Raw genomic sequence first — 25,925 nt, 5'->3', positions numbered from 1 at the left:
TATTGCTTGAAATCATCTAGCAGTAGGAGTGGAACCAAGAATGGCCTAACTAAACTTGACAGGACAGGAGGTTGTCAGATGGGAATAGCACAGTTGACCATGATTAGAGAAGTTGAGAATGAGTGCAAGTAATATTTTTCCAATTCTGTTAAGTGTGAAAATCTAACTATAGCAATTCTAGCTCGGAACTATGAAAATAATAGATACCAAATTGATGAGAGAGAATAAAGATGTGGGATTAGTGCAAGGTGGAGCTTTGGCTTTATAAGGGCAAGAGATGATCTTGCTCTTGATGATAAAGAAGTCTAAGGATGTTCTACACGTGACAGCAATATTAAACCGATTAGTTGGTCATTCATCTTGCTGTTGGACTTGCAATGTGAAAATTGTCTGCTAAGTTTGTCCACATAGCAACAATGATTTATTCCTCAAGAATAATTCAATGGCAGTAAGCACTTTGAGAATTTCTGAAGTTGTGAAATTTTTAAATGCAAGTTATTTCTAATCATCAAATGAGAAAAAAATCAGTGGATGGGATGTAGAAGTGAATTATAATATAGTTCCTTAAGACTGACTTCATTTAATTTATCAATGTTCTTCTTTTCAACTGGGCAACTTCGCGCTGTGCAATTAACCATTGCAAAATAATAGTGCAATGCTGCACATTCTTAAGCTTTGTGATTGAATTGCACTTGGCTTTGACAAAGAGAGGTGTCTAACACAGTACAAAAGATATGGAAAAGAGAAATGTGGGCAGATAGTTCAACGTTTTAATAACTGCCAGAGGAGCAATAAGAACACAGCTGGCAAGCTAACATTGGTACAAGCAAATATATTTGCTGTATGGAACTGTATATGCCAGATCAGAACCTTTCCGTGTTGGATTGAATTGATTAATTCATTAGTTGAACATTTTCTTTTTTTAAAAATTACTTTTTACCTTGTGGAATGTTGTGGCATTATGCAGTTTTCCTCCTTTTTAAGGGCCATTCGTTCCGATTAAGTTAGGATCGTGGGAATATCACGTAATATAACTGACGAAAGATAAATGGTGTTGGATGATGATATGAAATTGATATTGCTAAAATAGTTTCAAGGGTCAGGAAGTCAGTAAACTAAGTTAGTTGGAATTCAGCTACAATTGAATTGGTTTAAAGCACAATAGGACTGGCACAGTTTGTTCTTAAGTAAATGCTGCTGTGTATATGACTACAGAAATGAGACACTGATGTAATAATGTATAACTATAGTGTATTCTAGCGCTGCAAAGTATGTTCTTTGCTGAAGCTGATCTTGGAATTTCGAGCACTTGAACCAAAAAAGGGTGAGCTGAGTGTGTCTGCCATTGGGGTGAAAGAAGTTACATGGGCAAAGATGCTCAAGTCACAGTAAAAATAGTTCTTCCATGTCTATAGGGCTGAATATGAGAGTGCTCGCACAGACCAGGTGAAAAAATAACTTGTCACAAATGGTTGACTGTTAATGAAGAGGTTTTCATAGAATCCATACAGTGTGGAAACAGGCCTTTTAGCCCATCAAGGCCACACTGGCCCTCTGAAGAGTAACCCACCCAGATGCATTCCTCTACGCAATTATATTTATCCTGACACATGCACCTAACCTGCACATTACTAAACACTATGGGCAATTTAGCATGGCCAATTCACCTAACCTGCACACCTTTAGATTGTGGGTGTAAACCAGAGTAAACTGGCGCAGACACTTGGAGAATATGCAAACTCCACACAGACAGTTGCCCGACGCTAGAATCAAATCCGGTTCCCTGATGCTGTGAGGCAGAAGTGCTAACCACTGAGCCACCATACTGTTTTCTTGATATCTAACCTAGGTCCATGCTTGCCTGACTTGAATGCGTACCCTCTAGCATTTGTTACATTTAAACATGAATCTTTGATTAAAAACTGAACTTCCCCCTCCTAATCTGCTCTCTGATGTTCAACTTTAGTTCTGCATTGGCGAGGTCCAATGAGGCTTCATAATGGTGATGGCATCAGTAGAGCGGCGATGGCACCGAAGTGTAACGACTTTCATTCGAGCGGCAGTGGTGTGGTAAAAGGGACTCTATTCTGGGCACCAGGTCCATGTCCAGGACAAAGCACTTAACAAGAAGACCTGTAAAGTTGAACACTGTTTCTTTATCACAATTTTTATGCTTTTATATTTTATGCTTTTGGTTTTTTTATTTTTAAGATGGTGCTGGCAAGTACATTTTCACTGTACTACTGTAACTGCATGATTATATGTGACAACAAATTGAATCAAATTAAGGCTTTTGGGCAGTGAGGCTGTGGAATAATAATGGGGAATCAGGAAATGGTGGAGTTGAATAAGTACTGTACTTTGGATCTGTTTGACAGTAGAAAATGCTAATAATGGTATTTTAAAATGACTAAATCAGTGGGCAAAAGGAGAAGAGAAAATTAGTACAGTAACTGTCACCAGAGGAAGAGGTCTGAAAGAAAGCAGCGGGGACTAAACACTGATAAGTTCCATGGTCTTGATGCGATGCATCCTATGGTATTAAAGGAAGTAGCAACAGAATAGTGGAATACACGGGTATTAATCTTCCAGAAATCCTTAGCATTAGATAAGTCCCAAATGATTGGAAAAGTGCCAGTATAAAATCCTCCTTTCAAAAAAGGAAAGAGACAAAAAAAACCTAATTATAAGTCAATTAGGTCAGTTAGCTTTGTCTGTTACTGGAAAAATGTTGGTCTGTTATAAAGGATATAATAGAGCATTTAAAAATACATTGTGTACTCAAGCAAAGTTGGCATAACTTGTTGAGGAGAAATCATGCCTGAAAAATGTTAGAGTAAGCAGGATAAATAAAGGATGTAATATTTAAATTTTCAGAAGCCATTTGATAAGGTACCACACATTTGACTCCTTAACAAGAACCCAAGGTGTTGAAGGAAGTATATTAGCATGGAGAGATGGCTGGCTAACCAGTAGAAGATGGAGTTGGGATAAGGGCATTTTCAGGATAACAACCTTTTAACTAGTGAAGTTCGAGAGAGATCAGTGTGGGGCCACAACTATTTAATGTATGTTAATACCTTTTTTAAGGAAAGTGTACTATAGCTGAGCTTGCAGATGACACCAAAACAGGTAGGAAAGTAAGCGGTGAGGATGACACCAGGTCTGCAGACGGGATTACTAAGAGGCCACAAACTTGGCAAGTGAAATATAATGTGGGAAAATGTGAGGTTATGCATTTTGACAGGGAGCATAGAGGATCTGAATATTATTTAAATGGAGAAGGATTGCAGAAAGCTATAGAATAGATGGATTTTGGAGTCCTCTTGCATAAATCACAAAATTTTAGCCTCGAATTTCAGCAGGGAGTAGAGAAGGGAATTGGAATGTTGCCTTTTATTTCAAATGGAATGGCGTACATAAGTAGAAGGCTCTGCTATGGCACTGGTCAGACATAACTGAAATACTGTGAACAGTTTTGGATGCCTTTTTTAAAGAAAGATATTGGAGGCGGTTCAAGAGGCTGATAACACACATATAGGGGGACTGACTTATGAAGAGAGGTTGAGTAGATTGGGCCTAAACTCAATGGCATTTAGAAGAATGAGAGTGACCTTGAAGCAGACAAGAGTCTTTGTGAACTTGACAGGATAGATACAGAAAGGCCATTTTACCTTGTGGGAGAATTTGGGACCAGAGAGCATCATCTCACAATAAGGGATTGTACATTTAAAACAGCAATAGGGGTGGATTTCTCTAAATTGAGGCTAGTGAGTCACTGGAATTCTGTACCACCAAATGCTGTTGAGACAAGGTCATTGAAGTATATTTAAAGCTGAGAGATGTTTAATTGGTATGGGAATCAAAAGGTATAGAGAAAAGGCAGAACAGTAGAGTTGTTACCAGAGCGCTCATGATCTCATTGAATAACAAAGCAGACTTGATAAGCTGATAATTGAGATTAGTGGTGCTGGAAAAGCACAGCAGGTCAGGCAATATCCAAGAAGCAGGAAAATCGACGTTTCGGGCAAAAGTCCAGCTACCTTGATAAGCTGATGGACCTACTTTCTACACTTGCATCTTATGGCATTATTTTTAATTCATTAAAATGCTTGATATTGTTATTCAAATAGTGTAGTTTGGTATCATAGAATTATTTTCTACCTATTTGTTATGTGCTTATTTATGCTCACATAGAGGTTCCTATAATGATGCTAAATACAGAAGTGGAGTTTACCTCTCACTCTGTCAAGGTACCAATTTGAATTTAATGTTAGGACAATAATCAGGACAGACCAACACTCTAGTCCCGCCTTTATGAATTTAGCTCCAGTTGAGAGCAAATCTATAAAATGGAGTTAAAAGTAAAACTGGAGTCAGTGAGAAAATTCCCCACTGGTTGGAGTCATGACCTAGCTCAAAGAAAAGGTTTATGCTTAATGGAGGCCAGTCATCTCAGCTGTAGATCATTTCTGTAGGAGATAGTGTCCTAGGCCCAATTAGCTTCAGTTGCTTCATCATAAGGTCAGGTGGGGGCTTCCCTTTTTTTTATATGACTGACTGACTGCATAGGCTCCAAACCCATGACAACATCAATCAGTGTGCATGAAACCTTGAAGTGATTGCACTTTCATGTAGCTTGGAGGGAAGGTTGGGTAAGAATGTTCCCTAATGAATGCAAAACATTCAGCACCATGCACAATGACTCAGGTAGAATTGAGCACTAGGGCAGCAATCTGATTTAGCTGATGTGTAAGGTAATGTTTGCATGACCCAAGTGTCAGGCAATCATCATCTAGAATGAGAGAGCATTCAGCCTTTGCCGATGACATTGCCATCACTGCATTTCCCCACTATCAACAGCCTGGGTATTATCTTTGACCAGGTACTGAATTCTTCAGACCTATGTCATAACATGTCCAAACAGGTTGATTAAAATACCTATAAATACTGTGGCTACTGGAGAGATCAAAGATTGGCAACTCTTGTAGTGAATAACTTCTTGTCTCCTTTGAACCCTATCCACTGTCTAAAAGGCATAAGGTAGGAGTGTGATGGAATACTGTCCACTTGCCTCCCAACAGCATTAAAGAAAATCAGTACGTTCCAGGAGAAAGCAGGAGGTTTGATTATCACCCAATGTAACTCCTTCAGTATTCGCACTCTTTACCACTGAAGCATGTGCCATCTAAAAGATGCTGCAACTCACTAAGACACCCTCCAAGCCCATCTCGTCTACCATCTAGAAGGAAAAGTCGATTGATGGATGGGGACGTCACAGCCTATAAATTCCTTGCAGGCCATGTGCCACCTTGATTTGGAGTTATGTTGCTGTTCCTTCATTGCCACTGGGTCAAAATCCTAAATTCTTTCCATAATGGCACTCTGGGTGAAGCTACCCCACATGAGCTTCAATATTTCAAGGAGACAGCTCAGCACAGCCTTAGCAACAGTTAGAGGTGGACAATGAATACTAGCATGGTCAGCAGGACTTTTTAAAAATCATTTGAATGAATTTAAAAATGTCTTCAGACAGGTTTTGGGTGCTACCTCTCCAGCGTTACAAGGAAAGTTAGTCGACATCTTCAATAATTTTATTATTTGTTCAAGCTAAACATTAACTTTGATCTATTATAACAATTGTGTTTTATCAGTTTAAATTCCAGTTTTAATTTTTATTGCAGTAAACCTGGACCAGTGATTTTTATTTATTTTGAATGAATGTTAGGCAATGCCCCTCACTGTCTTTATGTTTTCTTTAAGTTCAATATCGAATGAGTTCCTGAATAAATTTATATAATTAGTGAGAATACCAGCTACATTTATCCCTTCTTAGTCCACAACTTTGTTACATTGCTTCATTTTGAAAGTAATATGGTTGTAAAGAAAAGTATTGGAAAAGAGCAGACCATTAACTTTATTCAAAAACAGAAATTGCTGGTGAAGTGCAGCAGGTCTTACAGCATCTGGTGAGAAAACAGCATTCATATTTCAGAGCTTTGTTTTGTTAACTTTATCCAGATAAGCTTGAGAACTCAAACCAGCAGTTTACATTCTCTCTTCCAAAAGATGGCTTGTTACCTATAACTGAACTAAGCTGAGTAAGTATTTACCAATGTACTGGTGTGTTTATGTAAGTCATTTACCAGTTGTGCCTCAAGATTCAAATGTTGTGGAAGCTACTGTTGTAATCTAAGTAACTGGAATATGAATGTCCATATGGTCTTAATTCTTGTATTCAAAATTGACAAGTCCAAACTAATGTACTGGTTTATAGATTTTAAGCTAAGACATTCAGCTACCTTAGTGTCTAGTGGTAATATTTACATTTCATTGGGTACTGTACTATCTCTAGAAGCACCCAGAATAACTGCCTCTTTAATTATTCTCAGACTCTCCAGAGACAACAGACTTCACTCAGTTTAGTATAATGCACATTTCTTTCCGATTGATATGATTTGTAAATCGGCACTGTAATGTCATTCCTCGCAAAGTATAACCTACGTTGGCACAGAACTTTTCCTGTTGTGGTTTGGAACCATATGATTTTGATACATGTTTATGCTTTGCTGCATGCATGTTGGTGTCTACATGCACCATATCTAATCTTTAGCAAAATGTCAAAAATTCCATTGACTGGATTTTAGATTGCTTTTTCAACAAGAATTAGATCGCTTTAGTGCAGTCAAAGATGAAAGGAACATTTTAAATATGTAGTCTTATGCTTATTTATCTATCTTGTTTAACCTCTTGTATTCATGGAAAAGAAGTACCAAACAAGAACAGTTTGTGTTTACAAAGAAGCCAGAGTGCAGTTTTAAGGAAACAAATATGGTAAAAGCTGTGTCCAAGATGAACAGACCTTTTTTATTAGAGCTTGGAAATGCCCATTTACAAGAAATTAGTGAGGTAGCTATTAGTATATTGACCCTTTACATATCCCAGTGAGCTTGGAATTATTGGTACCTTCCAACAATGCAGCCTTCTCTCAGATCAGGAAGATTCAATAATTAAGGTTTCTAAAAAGAGCTGTCTTGTGGATAATGCGTTAAGCATTACCTTTGCATTTTCCTCTATTGTTTTTAACAGATTTGCTTGTTTTCATGCAGTTCTTTACACAAGTTTGGCCATATTAATTTGACCCTTCCTTGCTTTCTTCATTCAGCCAAGTTATATTCCAACAGGTTTATTTGGAAGTATTAGCTTTCAGAGTGCTGCACCTTCATCAGGTAATAATGAACCTGAAGTAACTGAGTTACCTGATAAAGGAGCAGCGCTCTGAAAGCTAGTACTTCCAAATAAACACGTTGGGGTATAACCTGGCCTTGCGTGATTTTTAAATTTATCCATCCCCAGTCCAACACCAGCACCTCCACGTCACGGCTTAATTTAACCAGGCCTAGCACTTTATGGTTATAAATTGGTTTCCTTGGCTTGATACTCCCTTGTCAAGAAAGGGAATTCCAAACATTTTAATGGCATGAGAGTTTTAATAGTGTGACATTTCTGGTGAAAGAAAGTTGAGGTATACGACTGAACATTAAGAGACTTAACATTCAGGCATTTCTTTGTAACAACTTCCTGATGTGCAAATCTGCTGGTTTAGATAATATGACATTTACATCAGTGAAAGCCAAATAAACTGATTCAGCTCCTTTTCTTGCTATATGGTCTTACCCAACAAGTTTTGGCTTTCACATCAGCACTGACAGATGTATTGTTTCAGATTATTTACAATTCCATAAATGTTTACATTTTGTTGCCTAATGCATTGCATGCAACCTGAAGATTGGGTCTATGCCTGTGGCTTGAAGTGAAAAAAAAACTTTTCTGTGATGCTGAAATAGTTGTACAAAGTGTAATGTCCAGATTTTGTATTACACAGAATGAGTCTGACAAGCTGCTATTGTGAAGCACTGACAAGGCCTTAGGGAGTGAACATCTCCTTAATCATCATACTAACCCTATTTCTAAAAGAGAAATACATCAAATAAATTAAATGGTTCCATTTATAAGGATTAGTATTCAGCAGATTGAAAGAAAATATTCAGGACTACAGCAATAAAAGAGGTAGATTGGGATTAGTTGACTTTTTTTTTTGCAAGAAACCAAAATGAACAAGTTGAGCTGAATGGTCTCCTTCTGGAAATCATTCTAGGATTCTATGTTTTTAATTTGAGGAAAGGATAACTTATACTTACGTAGTGTAGTTTGCTATGACGGGGTGTAAGTAGGAGAAAGTGAGGACTGCAGATGCTGGAGATCAGAGCTTAATGTGTTGCTGGAAAAGCGCAGCAGGTCAGGCAGCATCAAAGGAACAGGAGAATCGACGTTTCGGGCGTAAGCCCTTCTTCAGGAATTGGTGTTCCAAGGTGCTTTACAGCTAATGATATATATTTGAAGAGTTGTCAAATTTTAATGTTGGAAACAGCAAGACTCTTTCAACAGTATTGAGATAATGCCCACGTAACCTTTTTTAGTGATGTTTATAAAGGTGTACACAGTTTGACCATACAGAGCTAACTCCCTGTCCTCCTTCTCTTAAGTCATATTATGGAACCTTTTAGCAGCTTGAGGGGGCAGTTGCATGCCTCCACTCACCTCCAACTGTGTATACTTTTATGTGGGAGAAAGGTGAGGACTGCAGATGCTGGCGATCAGAGTTGAGAGTGTAGTGCTGGAAAAGCACAGTGGGTCAGGCAGTGTCAGAAGAGATGAAGAATCGTCGTTTCAGACATTCTCCCTTCATCAGGATTGCCCGAAACGTCGATTCTCCAGCTCCTCAGATGCTGCTTGACCTGCTTGCTTTTCCAGTACTACACTCTTGACTCTGATCTCCAGCATCTGTAGTCCTCGATTTCTCCCACATAAAAGTGTACACTGACAGTAGGCAAGAGTGACAACCATTGGACCATGATGGGCACACTTTGCCTTCAAGTCAACTGATGACTTTTAAAAGAATTTATTTGAATTGTCTTGAGGACATATTTATTAATATTTCAGTATTATTGCTGCTAAAGCAGCCTGAAATAATAAGAACAACTAGAAAACTGTTGCTGGAAAATAGAGGTGGCCAGCAGAGAAGAAAGGTACTCCCTTGTGGAATGGTCATAAAAAGAGACTGAGTTCTCCCCATTAGCATACATTGGCTTTCTAGCCTGACTGACCTTGGATAAGCGGTGTGCTTAAATATAGAGGATTAACTTGCTGATTATAGAACATTTGGCCAGTTACCAAATAAAGTCACAGAAAGCTGAAGAGCCCTTATTTCTGGTCCATTGTTTGAAATGGTTAGATTAAATGGTTAGTAATATTGCTTTTGTTCAGCCAGATTTTTTATCCCAAGTGATTTAGCCTAACAGCTTGGTCCACATGCAGCTGAATGCGCAGGCTCTGGAATTAAATCTGGTGGTCATGCAACCACTCTTGTGTTTTGTAAAAAAAAACTGTTATTACCTTGGTCTGACTTGCATGTAAATCCAGACCTACAGCAATTGACTATAAACTGCCCTCTGAAGTGGGCATTTGACACACTTGTCTTCATAGGTAAGAACAAGGAGTATCGGACTTGGGATGTCATGTTGTGGCTGTCAGGACATTGGTGAGACCACTTTTGGAATATTATGTACAATTCTGGTCACCCTTCTATAGGAAAGATTATGGTTAGACATGAGGATGAAGAAAAGCTTTACAGGGATGTTGCTGGGACTGGAGTGTCCGTTTAAATGGAGAGGCTAAATAGGCTGGGACATTTTTCTCTGGAGCGTTTGAGAAGGAAGGGGTACATAGCCAAAGTGTTTTTTTTCCCCTAGTGTGAGGGAGTCCAAAACTAGAGGGCATAGGTTGAAGGTGAGAGGGGAAAAGATTTTAAAAGGACCTGCAGGAAAACTTTTCCATGCAGAGAATGGTGCATTGTACAATAACCTCCAGCGAAAGTAGAGTAGGCTAAAACAATTGCAACATTTAAAAGGCATCTGGATGGGTATATGATTAGGAGGGGTTTAGAGGGAATTGGACCAAATGCAGGCAAATGGTGGGTCTAGAATAGTTTAGGGTGTTTGGTTGGTATGGATGAGTTGGACTAAAGGGTCTGTTTCTGTGATGTTTACATCTGACTCTGTAAACCCCATGTGTGTACACCTGCTTCTCCTTAGGATACTAATTAGGAATGATCAGCCATGATCATATTGAATGGCGGTGCAGGCTCGAAGGGCAGAATGGCCTACTCCTGCATCTATTGTCTATTATGCTGATTTTTACATTCCAATATTGGCAAATAAGCTCTAAGTATGATGTAGGAACTAGCAAGGAAAATTAAAATCAGTAGGGCTGAGGTGACTCTGAGTCTTTATTTTATTTAATGTACTAAATGGGATTAAATCTCCTTGGGACTTTGCCATAACCGCAACAGCCATTTCATTTAAGCGTTAAATGTGGTTTGCACAAAAGTTATCCATGTAAAAGGATCCATGAAGAAATGTCCAATAACAGTCTAATGGAAATGTTATGGTGAAATGTGATTTATATTGATGGAAAAGGCTGAACATTTCTAGAAGGATGCCTTGAAAACATCTGTATCGGGTGAAGAGAAAACTATCTGAAATGTTACAAAGTACAATTCCTGAAGCAGTAACACACCAGAATTAGATCTGAAATTTGAAATCAATTTAAGGTTCTTGTGAAGGTCTGTAGCTTAGGTTGTGGTTGGAGTTGTTGGTCAGTTTGTCGAGCCAGTTCATTCTTCTTTGCAAACATTTTGTTTGTCTCCAAACAACGCTTCATCCGGAGGCTACACAACACTGAAGATGTCACCCAGTAGGGGGATGAAACATTTGGCCAAAAAAAACCAACCGGCTCAGCGGACCAACCAACAACTCCCCATTGAAGTCAGTTTACAGGGTGTATTGTTGAAAGGTGTGGTGCTGGAAAAGTGGAGCAGGAGAGTCGACATTTCGGGCATAAGCATTAAGAATGTCATTGGAAGGGCTTATGCCCAAAATGTCGACTCTCCTGCTGTTTGGATGTTGACTGACCTGCTGTGCTTTTCCAGTACCACATTTTTTTTTACTCTTGACTCTCCAGCATCTGCAGTCCTCCATTTCACTTAGGATGTATTGTTGGAATATTTCAGTACCAGGAGAATAATGTTAGTATGAGATCAAGGTGTTTTATTGAAATAGCAAGTAACTGGAAAATCTGTATCGTTCCTAAGGACAGCAAAGATGTTCTGCAAGGCAGTTGCAAATGAGACTGTGTATTGTGAGCAATGAGTGCAGTAGATTGGATTGAAATAAATGCAAGCTGTGTTTTGAGGATGGAGAATGCAGATGGAAAGTATTACCTTCCCCCTCAAATGCAAATGGTGTGTCACGTGGAAGAGCGGAATTATGTTAGGAATGGAGGAGAGGGGAAGATTTATTTTGAGGTGTTAGAAATTACAGAGGATAATCCTTTGATTGTGGAGATTAGTGGGATAAAAAGTGAGGGCAAGGGGCACCCTACTGTTAGGGGGAAGGGGTGACTGCAGAAGGATGGAAGATGGAAGAAATCCTCAGTTGAGGAAAGAATGTCAAGACTGGGAAAGTGGCATCATCAGAACAACGAGACCAAGACAGAAACTGTAAGAATGGAATGGCGTCCTTGCAGGAAATGGGTATGGTGTGAGGAGGTCTTCCAGTCCTGCTCAAATACTAGATGGTACTGAAGGTGATATTACCTAACCAACCTGCTCATCTGTATTACACACCTCTAAAGCAGGTGGTACATGAATCTGAACCTCCTGGTTTAGAGATAGGATCATTGCCACTGTGCCACAAGAACTCAACAACTGGAGGACTTGTGTATTGGAAATTTAGAATATCTACTCTAAACAAGGAGTAAGCTTTCGCAAAACTAAAGCAACTCTGGGGTCAGTCAGCCAGTTTAACTCCTCTGGTGGGAAAGTGCTTAGAATTAATAATTTAGGACTTTAACAAATTGGATTAATTAAAGAAAGCCTGCAGTGATTTGTTAGAAGGGCTTTGTAGTGATTTGAAGAAAGTTGGATGAGTGATCTAATGTATGGCAACTATAAGGTGGATAGATGTGTAATTATCCACTTCCTTTGGAAAAACAGAATGGTGGTAAATGGTGTAAATTTGGTAAACATTGATGTACAAAGGGACCTGAATGTCCTTGTGCATCACTTACTGAAAGCAATGATGAGGGCTAATTTCTTAAGGGTTGTGAATCTGTAAAGTTCTTTACCACAGAGGGATGTTGAGGTTGTGTCATTAAGTATGTTTAAGGCTGAGATAGACAGATTTTCAATGTGCAAGGGAATTGAGGGTTATGAGGAAAAGGCAGGAGAATGGAATTGAGGATTATTAGAACTGCCATCATCTCAATGCATAGTGAACATATTCTGTGAGATGAATAGCCTACTTCTTCTGCTTCTATTGTCTTATGGTCTTGTAACTGAATGGCCTCCTCTGTTTTGTGACTGTTCTATGATTTGCATATACAGTGTCATCCCTTTTTAAAACTCCAATGTCAAACTTGATGTATGCTTTATTCTGTATTTTGAGATGACTCTAAATGTGAATCTGTAACTGCAAATTATTATTTAGAATTAATCATGTAGAGTTTTTTTTTGCATTTTCCAATTTTGCTCTTGATTACCAGTTTAAGTAATTATGTCGCTAAAAAATATAATTATTCATATTGTAATCTTGAATCCACTGGTTGTAGTTTTCCTTTCCCACCATCTAGCACATTGCAACATTGCATTTCCCTTTCTCAAGGATGTACTGTTATACGTGTGTTTGTGTGTGTGTATATACTTTATTTCAGTTTCAAATTATGTCAATTATTGAGTCCAACAAATGAACATAATGATAAAGTTTCAACATCTCTTTTCTCACCTTTTTGTGAGGATCAAGTTTGATTTAATTCAACTGGTGTAAAACATTTTGAAGAGTAGAGCTGATCACACAATATAGGTGTTGAAGTTATGGTTGTTCCATTCATTCTGGTTGTCTTTTTAATATCTATATGGTTAAGATAAAACTATAACTGAAAAACATTGAGCAAAACTTAAATGCGACACATCTCTCTTGTATGGTAGAATGCTTTTTGTTGCATGTAATATTGTGAGTGAGGTTGACTAATCATAGTATGTGAGGAACTGAGTATGTGTTACAAATTCTGTATCTGTTGTAATCAAGGAAACATTTCCTTGTTTTTTTTAGTTTTAAAAAAAGGATTTTATGTGCACTGATTCCAAACCCAGTTGAAATAATGCTGTTTGTAATCAACATATGTGACGCAAAGAAAAATGTGTTAGTACCAGATGATTGCTCATGAAATTGTACATGCAATAAAAGCAACTAATCTACTAGTGAAGCATGGTGAAGTAGTAGGAAAATAATTGAACCACAGCATCCTCATGAAAGTTAGTCCCTGTTTTAAAGTTACATATTCTGCATTATAAATTGTTTTGTATTTCGAATGGAAAAGAACCATGAGATGCTGAATGATATAAGTTGACTGTTGCAGGATGAGTAGACAAGTGACAGATGGAATTCCATACATAAGTGTGAGCTGATGTATTTTGGCAAAAGGGATACGGAGTGGCAATATGTGCTTATTGATACAGTTCTGAAGAGCATGCAGCAAGGGCTTCGTCATTACCTTTGAAAGTAGCAGGCTATATTGAAGGTAGTTAGCAAAACATACGGAGTCTACTTATGAAGTCTGAATACAAACGAAGTTGTGCTTAACTGTAACAAAGCTCTGGTTACACCAGAATGTTGTGGTTGGTTTGGTCACTGCACAAAGAATGAGCGATTTACCAGACCATTTCTAGAAATGGAGTTGTCAATAAACAGTGTTGTTCCTACATAGTGATTTTTCATGACCTTATGCACCTTTTACAGCCAATGAAATACTTTCATTGGTATTTTCATTGTTGTGATGTCTAAAACTCAGCAACCAAGTTATAAACAGCAGACTTCACACAACTTTTTTATGCTCAAACTCAGGATCTTAAGACCGAGTCAAAGCTGTCAAGTTAAAGAAGTTATGGTTCTTCTTGAAGGAATTTCTGATAGAGGTACAAAATTATGACAGATGATTCTTCATTTAGATTATCTAAACCTATGTTAGATGTGCTACACAGCTTAGAGATACTAATTTAAGACTTTTGGCGGAAGATGCAATAACTTGTTTTGGCAATATGTGCAAATTAGCTGGAACTCCCTGCCAACAAGGTTAGTGGATGGCATAGTGATGAATGATTTCAGAAGGAAGGTCAGTCAGAATTTGAGGGAATAAAACTGAAATGCTTCAATGGGCTGAGTGGTAGATGGAATTGAATGTAATAAATGCAAGGTGCTGCATTTTGGAAAGGCAAATCTGGGCAGGACTTATACATTTCATACAAAAGAACTGGGGAGTGTTGCTGAACAAAGATGTCTTGGGGTGCCGATTCATAGTTGCTTGAAAGTGGAGTCGCAGGTAGATAGGATAGTGAAGGTGGCATTTGGTATGCTTTCCTTTATTGGTCAGAGTATTGAGTACAGGAGTTGGGAGGTCAAGTTGCAGCTAAACAGGACATTGGTTAGGCCACTTTTGGAACATGGTGTGCGATTCTGGTCTCACTCCTACAGACATGGTTCAGAAAAGATTTTCAAGGATGTTGTCCGGTTGGAACGTTTGAGCTATCTGGAGAGGCTGAAGAGGCTGGAGCTGTTTTCCCCAGAGTGTTGCAAGTTGACGGGTGACCTTTATAGAAGTTTATAAAGTCATGAGGGGCATGGATAGAGTAAATAGACATGGTCTTTTCCCTAGGGTGGGGGAGTCAACAACTAGAGGACATAGGTTTAGGGTGAGAGGGAGATTTAAAAGGGCTTGAAGGGCAACGTTTCCACGTAGAGGATGATATATATTTGGAATGAGCTGCCAGAGAAAGTGCTGGAGGCTGGTACAATTACAACATTTTAAAAGGCATCCGGATGGGTATGTGAATAGGAAGGGTGTATAGGTATATGGGCCAAATGCTGACAAGTGAGACTAAATTAACTTAGGATATCTGGTCGGCATGGGCGATTGGGCCGAAGGGTCTGTTTTTGTGCGGTACATCTCTTTGATTTAGCAAGAGAATGTGACTGATTGAGTTGCGTGACAAAAAGCCAGCAGGAAATGGATGGGCTGTAATCACTGATCTGAAAGGTCAACTGTGATAGAGACCGCAATTTCCCTTCCCACGTGGTTAAAGATGCCCTCCAACGCACCTCGTCCACATCCCACACCTCTGCCCTCAGACCCCACCCCTCCAACCGTAACAAGGACAGAACTCCCCTGGTGCTCACCTTCCACCCTACCAACCTTCTCATAAACCAAATCATCCACAGACATTTCCGCCACCTCCAAATGGACCCCACCACCAGGGATATATTTCCCTCCCCACCTCTTTCTGCCTTCCGCAAAGACCGTTCCCTCTGTGACTACATGGTCAGGTTTCCCCCCCCCCCAATCCTGGCACCTTCCCCTGCCACCACAGGAATTGCAAAATCTACGCCCTCACCTCCATCCAAGGCCCTAAAGGAGCCTTGCACATCCATCAATATCATTTATTGTATCCCTTGCTCCCGATGTGGTCTCCTCTACATTGAGGAGACTGGATGAATCGTAGCAGAGCGCTTTAGGGAACATCTCCAGGACACCCGCACCAATCAATAACACTGCCCTGTGGTCCAACATTTCAACTCGCCCTCCCGCTTAGCCAAGCACATGGAGGTCCTGGGCCTCCTTCACCGCCGCTCCCTCACCACCCGACGCCTATAGGGAGGCGCCTCACCTTCCGCCTCGGAACACTTCAACCCCAGGGCATCAACATGGACTTCCAGTTTCCTCATTTCCCCTTCCCCCTACCTCACCCCAGTTCCAAACTTCCAGCTCAGCCTTGTCCCCGTGATCGGACCTACCGGCCTATCATCTTTTCCAACCTCCTCTCTGGCCTATCCCCTTCATCCCACCCCCATCCACAAATTGTACTCTTTGCTACCTTCCCCCACCCTCCTCCCTGACCTATCTCCTTCATCCCTACCCCCACTCACCTATTGTACTCTATATGCTACTTTCTCCCCACCCCACTTCAGGCACTCTATATTCCTGATGAAGGGCTTTTGCCCGCAATGTCGATTTTTACTGCTCCTCGGATGCTGCCTGAACTGCTGTGCTTTTCCAGCACCACTCTACTCCAGAATCTGGTTTCCAGCATCTGCAGTCATTGTTTTTACCTAATGACCATAAGACCATAATCGGTTGTTGGAAATGCCTATCAGGCTAACGGATGTCCTTCAGGGAAGGAAATCTATCGTCCTCACCTGGTCTGGCCTACGTGTGACTCCAGATGCACAGCAATGTGCTTGACTCTCAACTGACCTCTTACATGGTCTATCAGCCAGTCTATTTTATCAATCACTATGGGGTGTTAAAGGAAGAACTGAAACTAAACAGACCACCTGGCAATAACTTAGGTACTCAAAGGCAATGGCAGATGCAGGTTATCAACCCTGAAAAGTCCCCCTCGCTAACGTCTGGTAATAAATGCCAAAATTAGATGAACTTTCTCAGATTAGTCAAGCAACAGCCTGATATAGTCCATGCTGTCAGAATCGTACCTTACAGGCAATGTCCCAGTCACCACCGCCACCACGAGTCCTGGATATGCCCTGTACCACTGGCAGGAGAGACCCAGCAGAGATGGTGGCACAGTGGTATACAGTTGGGAGGGAATTGCCCTTGGAGTCCTCAACATTCACTCTGGACCCCCATAAGGTCTCATGGCTTCAGGTTAAACGTGGCCCAGGAAACTTCCTGATTATCTTGTATCTTTCTCCCTTGGTTGATAAATAAGTACTCCACCATGTTGAACAACACTTAGGGTGCAAAACTTACTGTGGGTGTGATGTTTCAATGTCCACTGCCAAGAGTGTGCAGGACCTATCTGGACAATTTTCTACGATGTTGAGTAGGTGTTGTAGCTGTATTGGAAGAGCTTGGCCAGGGATATGACGCACATGTTTTGGAGCACAAGTCTTCAGTACTACTGCTGGAATGTTGTCAGGGCCCATTAGTGTTTACAGTATCCAGTGCCTCCAACAATTTCCTGATATCACATGGAGTGAATCAAATTGGCTGAAGACTGGCATCTATAATACTGGGGAACCACTGGAGGTAGCATAAATGAATTCTTCATTTGGAACTTCTGGCTAAGATTGCAGACACTGCTTCTGATTTGACTTTTGCACTGATATATGCTGGGCTCCTCCATCATTGTAGATGGGCATATTTGCGGAGCCACCTCCTTCAGTGGTTTAATTGCCCACCAGCATTCACGGCTGGATGTGGTAAGTCTGCAGAGTTTTAGGATCTGATTTATTGTTTGTAGGATCACTTTGTTCTGTCTGTGATTGGCTGTTTGGTACACAAGTAGTTCTATTTGATAGCTTCATCAGGTTGGCACTCATTTTTGAGGTAAGTCTGGTGCTGCTTCCATCATGTCCATCTTCACTCCTCTCCATTGAACCAGGATTAATTCTCTGACTTGATGGTAATGGATGAAGGGCAATACACAGAGGAACCTCGATTATCCAGCATTCGGTCAACCAAATTTAGGATTATCTGAACAAGATCGTAAGATCCTAATGCGTGGCAAACTACCAGCATTGATTTATTAGATTAGATTAGATTAGATTACTTACAGTGTGGAAACAGGCCCTTCGGCCCAACAAGTCCACACCGCCCCGCCGAAGCGTAACCCACCCATACCCCTACATCTACATCTACATCTACCCCTTACCTAACACTACGGGCAATTTAGCATGGCCAATTCACCTTGCCTGCACATCTTTGGACTGTGGGAGGAAACCGGAGCACCCGGAGGAAACCCACGCAGACACGGGGAGAACGTGCAAACTCCACACAGTCAGTCGCCTGAGGTGGGAATTGAACCCGGATCTCTGGCACTGTGAGGCAGCAGTGCTAACCACTGTGCCACCGTGCCGCCCACTAATCTGGCATTCAATTAACCAAACAAAATACTCCCTGCCCGTGTCCTTTGGACAATTGAGATTCCTCTGTATTAGGCCGTGAGATTGCAGATGGTGCTTGAGTACAGTTCTGTTGATGGTCCACAGTACCTCATGGATGTCAAGTCTTGAGTTGACAATCTGTTTGAAGTTTGTCCCATTTAGCACAGTTCACACTCGTGAAGTCTTAATGACACTGTTGTGGTCAGGTATCTGCAGTAGATGAAGCGAAATATTATTTTTCCTTATGTTGGTACCCTCGCCAGCGGTTGCAGATCCAGTTTAGTAACAAAGTCATTTAAGACCCAACCAGTTTGTGTTACTGTCAATCCAGTTTTGGTGGTGGACATTGGTTGAGGATTTCAGAGTACATTTTGCAACATTGCTACTTTATTCCAAGTGTCGCTCAACATGGAAGAGTACTGATTTATCAGCTGAGGGAGGGTGGTACATGGTAATCAGAAGGAGGTTTCCTTGCTCATGTTTAACCTGAAGCCATGAGACTTCATGGGATCCAGCGTTTTTGTTGAGGACTTCCAAAGGAATTTCCTCTCAATTGTATACCACTGTGCGACCACCTCTACTGGGCCTTTCCTGCTGGTGGGGCAGGACATAATCAGGGATGATGCTGGTGTCTGGGATATTGTTTGTAGGCCGTGAATATGACTGTCAGGCTGTTGCTTGATTATTCTATATAAGACAGCTCTCCCAATTTTGGCACAATACCCCAGATGTTAGTCAGGAGGACACCATGGTTATTGCTAGGTGGTCTGTCCAATTTCATTTCTTTGTTGAGATTTTGTAGCAATTGATACACTTAAATGGCTTGGTCAGCCATTTCAGATGGCAAGTGAAAGTCAACCATGTTTCTGTGACTCCAGAGTCCTAGAAACATGTATGCCAGACCAGGTGAGGATAGCAGAGTTCAAAGTCTGAAAGATTTCAGTGAGCCAGATGGGTTTTTCTGGCATTCAACAATGGTTTCATGGTCATCGGTAGATTCTTAATTCCAGATTCAAACCCAGGTCCCCAGAACATTAGTTGCATTTCTGATTGAATAATGTCATGGTAACATTAAGCCATTGCCTTCACTTGGCCTTGGAAACTTCTTCTGCAATACATCTTTGCATCCAATATACGCTGCTGTTACTGAGTTTCCTTTTAATGCCTTGTCTGAGCTGAAATGTCACCTTTTGTTTAATAAAACCTTTAACTTATTTTGGGAATGTGACTTGAAAGAAGTTTTGGGATTTGCATATTAATGAATCTAATTCTAAAAGATGAAAGACTTAACAGCAGTTGTATTTTGCATCAGTTGTACGAAACTGATCTTTTGCTATAAATTCTGTGTCCTGTGATCCTGCTCCACTAGCTACCCGATGAAAGAGCAGCACTCTGAAAGCTTGTACTTCCAAATAAGTCTGTTGGGCTATAACCTAGTGTTGTGATTTTTAACTTTGTCCATCCCAGTTCACTACTGGCACTTCCATGTCATGGTTACTGAGTATTGGTGATGGAGGGACTGAATGTTTGTGGAAGTAGAGCCAGTCGATCTTGGATAGTGTTCACCTTGTTGGTATTGCACTCATTTAGGTGAATGGACAGTTTTCCTTCACACTCCTGTCTTTGTCCTTTTATCTATTGGATAGTTTAGAGAATCAGAAAGTGAGTTGCTCACTATCTGATTCCTTGTAAAAGTAAGTACTGTGGATAATGCAAATCTGAAATAAAAGCAAAGTGATGGAGAAGCTCAACAGGTCAGGCTGCATCTATATAGAGAGAAAAACACAACGTTTTGAGTTCAGTGTAACTCTCCAGGCTTGTAAAATGACATAAAATGTTGACTTTTATGCCATGGGTGGAGAAGAGGAGTGAGTGGAACAGTTTGTGACAGTGCCGAGAGCAAACACCAAGGGGAGCACTGGTAGTGTTGAAGGATGAGACTAATGGTGGTGAGGTAGAGATGTAAAGTGGTATAAATGTTAGCTCTGAAAAGGAGAACATGGATCCAGTCTGTTTCTTTTAAACTTTTGCTCTGAACAAAGAAGGCTGCTGGGATTGGATGTTGGGGGTGCAATAAAGACGGGAGAAAAAGTCAAACTTGAGGACAGAGGTAATGTTCTGAAAGTGTTTTGATGTTATTTACTTGGACGTGGGTCTCATGCTGAGTCGCATTTACTGCTCATTGCTTGTTCTCCTTGAGGAAGTGGTGGTGAGCTGCTGCCTTGAACCACTGCAGTCCATTTGCTGTAGATAGACCCACAATGCTGTTAGGGAGGAAGTTCCAGGTTTTTGACCCAGTTGTGAAACTTAATATCGAGCTATAGAAGCTGTCATAGATACTTCATTGGAAAATGAGGAGATATTCCTCTAGCTTCCATTGCTTTTTGCTGGAACACTAGAAGTCCCAGGACAGAAATGTTAGCATGGGAGCAGAGTGGGTTATTGAAACTATATAGGCAAGTGGTGAATCAGGGATATTCCACAAAGTAATTACCTAGTCTGCATTTGGTCTCGCCAATAAAATTGATACTGTGATTTGAACAATGGATAGATAGGCTAGATAAAAGTATAAATAAAACATTGCTTTACCTAGAAGGCTTGCTTAGCTCCGTGGACAGGGAGGAGGTTAATGCAGATAAATAGCAGATGTTACACCTTATGCGATTGAATGGGAAGGCCTATGCAGAATGAGGAACTTTAATAGTGATAGCGAGTAGACCAGGATGTTACCTCAAACTACACTTTATGTTGTGCTTCCTGTAACTATTCCAGTCTACTCTCCCTGTATTTCAGGCTCCATCATATCTGTTCCATTGATACCACTTTGCACTGTGGTGACATGCAATGTATCCTGTTCCCTCGAGAGTTGTGAGGAAAGGCAGGAAAATGGAATTGAGGGTTATCAGGTCAGTCATGATCTCTGAGTGTCAAAATGGAATTGATAGACAAATTGCCTACTTCTGCTTCTGTCTTTTTATTTTTGTGGTCGAACTCAAGACAGTATTTACACTGATTGCTAAACACAAATCAAGAAATAGCTGTCAGAGATACCCTCTTTGAAATTTGTCTTCTGGTGGCACCTTGTCAAAAAGTTTTCCGTGAAAATACATAAAACGGTGTGAACTTAACTATTGTAGATACAAGCTAAACTTGTCAGAAAGCAATAGAATTATCTGTTTTTAATAGTGTAGCAAGTTTTTTGATCATTGTCAAACAGCCTTTCTTGCACTGAAGATTAACTTTCAGGCATGAAGCAAAGTTCTAGTGTCATTTCTTTGCTGTTGTATGTAACCTAATTAAGGATGCAGGCAATTGTCATTTTTGCATTAGCCACACAAACACCATATTGTTAAGTGATTTGACTTGTGCTTGATCTACACTGTGATATTAATTTTTAAAAAGATGTTCCTTCTGTCCTTCTGTCCTTCTGTCCTTCTGTCCTTCTGTCCTTCTGTCCTTCTGTCCTTCTGTCCTTCTGTCCTTCTGTCCTTCTGTCCTTCTGTCCTTCTGTCCTTCTGTCCTTCTGTCCTTCTGTCCTTCTGTCCTTCTGTCCTTCTGTCCTTCTGTCCTTCTGTCCTTCTGTCCTTCTGTCCTTCTGTCCTTCTGTCCTTCTGTCCTTCTGTCCTTCTGTCCTTCTGTCCTTCTGTCCTTCTGTCCTTCTGTCCTTCTGTCCTTCTGTCCTTCTGTCCTTCTGTCCTTCTGTCCTTCTGTCCTTCTGTCCTTCTGTCCTTCTGTCCTTCTGTCCTTCTGTCCTTCTGTCCTTCTGTCCTTCTGTCCTTCTGTCCTTCTGTCCTTCTGTCCTTCTTCTGTCCTTCGACGTATTGTAAAATCGAAAACCCCTGGTTCCAACCCTGCACTGCTTACAAACAATTCAGATTGAGATATTATTAAATCTTTGCACAGTTGCTTGCTCTGCTTACACAGACTGGAGGCCTTATGGCACAGTGGTAGTGCCCTTTTCACTGAACCAGAATATCTGGGTTCAAGCCCCACCTGCCTGTAAGTTGTGTGGGAGCATCTCTGAACCAATTGATTAAAATAACAACATGCTGCACCTTTTTCATTAGTTAGCTGATGACAAATTTCAGTGCAAAAGCTCATTCAGAAACTTAGGAGCAAGTGTCATTGGCACCTTTCCATTTATTCAATCTATCCTTGATTTGGAACTTGATCTGGCCTCAGCAAACTTGCTGTACAGAAAGTCTCGATAATGCGCAGGTCTTCTGTCCTGCGAACATGTTTCAGCCAGCAAAGTTACATCTGCTTGGTGAGTGCTAGCATACTTCAGAGATCTACCTTGGTAGAGTTACAGCCTTGGGTAAAATGCTGCACATGAATCACCATGTTTGAAGGTTAAAATTGTCGAGCTTCTTGTTAACTCTTAAGTTGTCCTTCTTTCACAGCCACCTATAGCCAAGGTGCTATGAACAAGTGCAAGTATTAACATTCACTGCTGATCACCAACTCCACCACCTAGATTAAATGGTAAAAGTTGAAAGCAGGAGAAGAATGAGAATTGCACTTTCAAATAGTCCGTTCTGGTATAACACGATAGTTCTGTTTTTGTGTGATCTTGCGTTATAAGAAAATCTTGTAATAGCTGTGCTATTTAAACTAATGGGGCAGGAATTGTGTTAAAGCCAATACAGGCAAGGAATATTTGCATTCACAATACACGGTTTAAATTCTTCAATTACATTGAAGCCAATTTGCATTGAAAAAGAAACACAAGTTACAGCCAAACCAACTGTACTCCAATTTTTAACTTTGAAAAAAATCTAAAAAGAAATACACTCATGCTCTACTTTGAGGGGTGATTTATAAACACAAAAGGTGACAAACTTCTACAAATCATTCGTTACACTGATAATATGCACATTTATTTGTACCTTCTATTTGAAGGATTCTAAGGCAGTTGAGAAGTAGGGATTTGCTAGGGTGATAGCTATGAGAAATAGGGACTCGTTAAAACATTGAGAGACATATTTGAATTTGACATTGGTAGAAGTCATTTCTGGTCAGGGAATTATTAACTAGAGAATATAACTTGCAAGATTATGTCAAAAGGAATGAAAGGTGAGGTTTGGAATGCCTTTTCAAAATAAGTGGAAACAGGTTTTAAAATAAAGCATTAAAAGATTAAAAATGCATGGAATATTGTAGTATTGGTTAAGATTTAAAATGAAAATTAGACGAAAAATTTTGGATACATGCACTCTTAAAGAAAACAATACTATAAATTTATAGGAATGGTGCAGTGATGTTGTGCCATCTCTGAACAGGATGATAAGGAAAATAGGTTAAATTGGGGTAAAAGGTTAAATAATTAATCTCTGAACTGTAACATCCCATAAATTCATGGGAATGAAGGAGAGGGTATCCTTGGATGCACTGCTGTCTAAAAATAGTATTATAAACAAATAATGTTACTCCCCAGGCCCACTGTCAAGGAAAGGCCGCCAACATTCTCAAAGATCAATCCCATCCTGGCAATGTTTTTCCACGACCTCTACCATCGGGAGAAGGTACAGAAGCCTGAACAAGCGTACCAGTTTCTACCCTACTGTTGTTAGAATACTGAATAGACTCTCAAACTCTTGGCATTCGCCTGTACATGTGTTTTTGATTTTGCCGCTGGTTAACTATTATTTACTTATCTATGCTACTTAATTCTGTGATCTGCCTGTACTGCTCGCAAGACAAAGCTTTTCACTGTGCCTCAGTACACGTGTCCATAAATTCAATTCAATTCATGTTAGTTTAATAAGACCTTCAGTGTTTGACAAGGGTCTTTCTCTTGGTATATGGCAATGGTTTCCCAATGAGACCTTTTTATTTCTAAATACTTCCACATGACTTTAGCTAGTTGAAAATGAGAACTCCACAAGCAGTTCCCTTCCAGCCAATGTTCAGTATTCTTTTTAGTGGTTCCCCTTGTTTGAGGTCAGAAATTGGCCATGTAGACCTTTTTTTCTCATTCTGCAGATGGGGACATGGAATCCAAGCTGTGGTTTAGGCAAGGTTCCAGGGCACTTCAAAGTTCGCATGTAGTCTGAGAAAATATGTATTAGACCTCCCTTACTGTTGTACTTTCCAAAGTTTGTTTGGCATAGCAATTGACTGCATGGGCAATGTACAGGCAGTAACTTTGAGTCATCTGATTTATTTGAAAAGTTCATCATGTATTACTGAAAGTATGATGGCTTTCAGGGTTGCATTATGAATTTTCAATCACTTCAAATCTGTTCATTTGTCTTTGGACTGGAAGGACTTTTTTTGTGAAATGAAAGCTTTTTGTATTCCCATTCTGAGCTTTGCACTATGCACTTTGCGATTATTTTATAGATTGGAAATGCAGTGTAATTGATATTTCTAGAATTTAAAATGTGAAGGGAACTGTACTTTTGTTTTAAATTATGGTGTGGTGCAAAACTACAATATAATATAACTCCTGTGATCTTGCATTTCTAACAAATGCTTTGATTTTTCAATTTTATGTAAAGGGGAATTAGTTTTATTTTACAAGCTATGAAATAAAGTTTATGAATTAAAATACCCACCATGCTGTGCTTTTTAGCAACTAGCTGTTAGTTTGAGATTTTACGGCAATAAAATAGAAAACTGGAAGTTTCATCGATAGTGGAGTTTTGCTCTGTACACGTGATATTAACTGTGGAAAATAATAGCACTTTGCACTTAAACTTTTATGTTATTTTCTTGCTGAGCAAATTGGTTGTAATGGAAAACTGCTCTGGATTCAAGCTGAAAGTCATGTAAATGGAGAACAAAAATTTGAATCCAGGCTTAAATGACTCTTGAAAGTCAACATTGAGAATTGGGGAGGATGTACAGATAGTGTGCCTGTGACCATATGAATTGCCTCTAATACTTTCATTGTTACTTAGTAATAGAGATGTACAGCATGGAAACACCCTTCGGTCCAACCCCACCTGCCAGCACCCAGCCCATATCCCTCCAAACTTTTCCTATTCATATACTCATACGAATGCCTCTTAAATGTTGCAATTGTGCTAGCCTCCTCCACTTCCTCTGGCAGCTCATTCCATCCCTGTACCACCCTCTCTGAGAAAGTTGTCCCTTAGGTCTCTTTTATATCTTTCCCCTCTCTCACCCTAAACCTATGCCCTCTAGTAGAAGAATCCAACAGTCTCCTTTCACTGTTTCATGAAACATGTACTGAATACTTTGGACCGAGGTGTTGGTTTATAAGGTCTATATTTGCAGCATCTTTTCGGATTGATTTATTGTTCAATAAAGTTAAATTGTTTGGATGACTTGCAGCAATTAAGAAAGGAAATTCAACAACTTGCATCCTCAATGCACATTCAGAACACGTGATATGAGAACATAATGAATGGAGTTGTCCACTTTGAAGGCAAATTGGGGCAGCGCGGTGGCTTAGTGGTTACCTCTGCTGCCTCACAGCGTCAGGGACCTGGGTTCGATTCTAGCCTCAAGCAACTCTGTGGTGTTTGCACCTTCTCCCCATGTATATGTGGGTTACTTTCAGGTGCTCCAGTTTCCTTGCACAGTCCAAAGATGTGCAGGTTTGGTGGATTGGCTGTGCTAATTTGCCCCTAGTGTCCAGCAATGTGCAGGCTGTGTGCATTAACTGTGGGAAATACTAGGCCCTCTAGATAGGGTAGGGGGTGGGTCAATGTGGACTCGATGGGCAGACTGATCTGCTCCCATGCTGTAGGGATTCTCTGATTCAAAGTGTGTGGGCACTTACCTAACAGAAGTAATTTTACTGGCTGGAACATGTTCCCAGGATGGAAGCAAGATACAAACCTGAGGATTTATCTGAATAATAAAGTAATTAGATGG

General features: G+C 40.2%; 1 protein-coding gene across 9 annotated transcripts in view; it reads left to right on the top strand.

Annotated features, from left to right (window-relative positions):
• The window catches only part of LOC140476946 (protein tyrosine phosphatase type IVA 3-like), a 158,499-nt gene that overhangs the window by 7,017 nt on the left and 125,557 nt on the right, over positions 1-25,925 (top strand). For 3 of the 9 annotated variants that reach the window (XM_072569949.1, XM_072569943.1, XM_072569947.1), the window contains exon 2: positions 1,967-2,135. The exons of the other annotated variants lie outside the window; for them this stretch is intronic. The gene's annotated coding sequence lies outside the window, so the exon portion shown is untranslated. The remainder of the gene's footprint in view (positions 1-1,966; positions 2,136-25,925) is intronic. 9 annotated transcript variants of the gene reach the window in all.

This window comes from Chiloscyllium punctatum, chromosome 5, assembly GCF_047496795.1.
Source record: "Chiloscyllium punctatum isolate Juve2018m chromosome 5, sChiPun1.3, whole genome shotgun sequence".
In the NCBI taxonomy this organism is placed as follows: Eukaryota; Metazoa; Chordata; class Chondrichthyes; order Orectolobiformes; family Hemiscylliidae; genus Chiloscyllium; species Chiloscyllium punctatum.
Note: the sequence above shows the minus strand (reverse complement) of the source record. Positions and strands in the feature narration are given on the sequence as shown.